Source organism: Babylonia areolata, chromosome 23 (genome assembly GCF_041734735.1).
Source record: "Babylonia areolata isolate BAREFJ2019XMU chromosome 23, ASM4173473v1, whole genome shotgun sequence".
NCBI classification, from domain to species: Eukaryota; Metazoa; Mollusca; class Gastropoda; order Neogastropoda; family Buccinidae; genus Babylonia; species Babylonia areolata.
In genome coordinates, this window is record NC_134898.1 from 9972519 (window position 1) to 9975018 (window position 2500).

At 49.7% G+C, this 2500-nt stretch overlaps 1 protein-coding gene across 8 annotated transcripts in view; it reads right to left on the reverse strand.

Moving 5' to 3' along the window:
• The window catches only part of LOC143297899 (uncharacterized), a 116296-nt gene that overhangs the window by 97603 nt on the left and 16193 nt on the right, over window positions 1-2500 (reverse strand). Inside the window, exon 1 of one of the 8 annotated variants that reach the window (XM_076610441.1) lies at window positions 1859-1914. The exons of 6 other annotated variants lie outside the window; for them this stretch is intronic. The gene's annotated coding sequence lies outside the window, so the exon portion shown is untranslated. Of the gene's footprint in view, window positions 1-337; window positions 464-1858; window positions 1915-2500 lie in introns of those variants that run through there. One more of the 8 variants, XM_076610437.1, reaches the window with a different exon arrangement.

A 2500-nucleotide genomic window follows, 5' to 3' on the forward strand; every position in this document is an offset into this window, starting at 1 on the left:
TCAATTCGCAATGTCAGATCCTCAGTTCGACGGCACAGGAAAACACTTGAAGGCTCCATCTGTTCCAGCTCACAGCAATCGCAAAACAGCTGTGCACTCCGTGCGCAGGCACACACACACACACACACACACACACACGCACGCACGCACAGAGAGAGAGAGACAGAGGCAGTAGCCACAATTTTTCCCCTCAAGATGAAATGAGTGATGTTCACAACAATGCGTGGACGCGTTCTCTCCGCCACTCACACAGAAGAGTGGAAAGGAAAAAATGTGGATATCACACACGCACACACACACACACACACACATTTCCGACAGTAAAAAAAATTCTTACCCAGCAGAAATTTCATAGTCATCGACGAAGACAGAAAACCACCAGCACAAATATCCTGCTTCCCCTTTCCTTGTTTTCCAAACTGACGTGTGAGACTGAAGAGCCCCCCCCCCCCGAGCAAGGAAACTGAACCATCACCAGCGGGCTGTGTCAGTGACACGGATAGAGTTGTGAGCCTCCAACCCCCCACACACAGAATGTCACTGACTCGTGCCCAGTCTCCGTGGGACCTCCGCTCAGTGAGAAAGTCATGGGAAGTGAACAAAGGGAAAGGGAAACTTGTTCCACGTGCTTCTCTCTCTCTCTCTCTCTCTCTCTCAGTATGTGTATCAATATCTGTCTGTTGTCTGTCTGTCTCTGTCTCAGTCCACGTCTCTCTCTCTCTCTCTCTCTCTCTCTCTCTCTCTCTCTCTCTGTGTGTTTGTGAGTATGGGTGGGTGTGGGAGTGGGTGTATACCCCCCACCTCTCTCTCTCTCTCTCTCTCTCAGTATGTGTATCCATATCTGTCTGTTGTCTGTCTGTCTCTGTCTCAGTCCACGTCTCTCTATCATTCTTTCTGTTTGTGATTGTGAGTATGATGTGCATGTGGGTGTGGGAGTATACCTCTGTCTCTCTGTTTTTACTTTCTCCCCCCCCCCTCTCTCTCTCTCTCTCTCTCTCAGTACGTCTGTGTTTCACTATCTGTCTGTCTGTCTGCTTGTCTCTGTCCATGTCTATCTATCTCTCTCTGTTTGTGGGTGTGTATGGGTGGGTGTGAACTTCTGTCTGACTGTTTTACTGTTCCTTCTCCCATTCCACCTCCCTCCTCCCTCCCCCTCTCAGTCTCTCTCAGTATGTGTATCACTGTCTCTGTCTATCTGCCGGTTTGCCTGTCTGTCTGTCTATGTCTATCTCTCTCCAGGCTGTCTGTGTTTGTGTGGATGGGTGGTTGTGGATGTGGGTGTATATCTCTGTCTATCTGCCTGTCTTTCAGTTTTACTGACCCTTCTCCCACCCCACCTCCTCTCTCTCTCTCTCTCTCTCTCTCCCCGAGTCTCTCCACTGGAACCTTCGAATGTAGCCCGGATCGGAGGGTGGTAGCAGTGAGGCGAGTTAGCGTTGTGTTGCATGCATCCCTTCCCGAACCACATGCAGAGGGCCCTGTTTGGGGAATTCCAACAACAGCAACACCCAACTCACCCACTTTCTGGAGGCTTCAGACAAACACGTGAGAGGCTCGTGTGTGATCGTAGACAAAGCAGAAGCAGAAGCGTTTCTCAACGCACACACATATTCACACACACGCGCGCGCCGCACACACACACACACACACACGGCACGGCACACGCACACGCACACATCTGATATCACTTGGACGGTAGAAAGACGTAAAACTGAAGACGATGACAACTACTATTACAATTACTAACACCACCTCTGCTACTACTACTACTACTACTACTACTACTACTACCACTACTACTACTATTACTAATACCACCTCTACTACTACTACTACTACTACTACTAGTACCACATACCTCTTAAGCCGACAAATTCATCCTTCCTCTCCACTCGAATTTTCAGCCGCTCCAACCAAATCCTTCCCTTCTTTCCCTCTGAATCCCAAACCTGTGTGTGTTGGAATGAGAGAGTGAGGAGAAAGGGGTATGGGTGGGTGGGTTGTGAAGGCCCGGCAAGGCGCGTGAGAGCTATGATTGCGTGCACACACACACACACATGCGCGCGCACACATAGATGCCCGCGCACGCACGCACGCACACACACACACACACACACACACACACACACACACACACAAAGAGCATGAAGCGTGCGCATGAACGACAGGAGTCATATTTCTACCCCAAGGTACAACCATTGTGGTCTCAGCTGAGTCAGTGTTAGCACAACTTTGCCAGGCAAAACGTTTGATAGTCATAAGATACTGAGTACACGAGAGACAGAGACACAGAGAGACAGACAGACACACAGACACTGCAAACACACAGAAAGACAGGGTGACACAGAGAGACAGACAGACAGACAGAACAGGAAGAGAGACAGACTGACAGAGAGAAATAGACAGGCAGACAGAGAGAGAAAGGGAGATAGAGAGCGAGAAACGGAAACGGAAATGGATGATTTATTCATCGTAGGCCAAGGCCCGTAATGACGGGGAG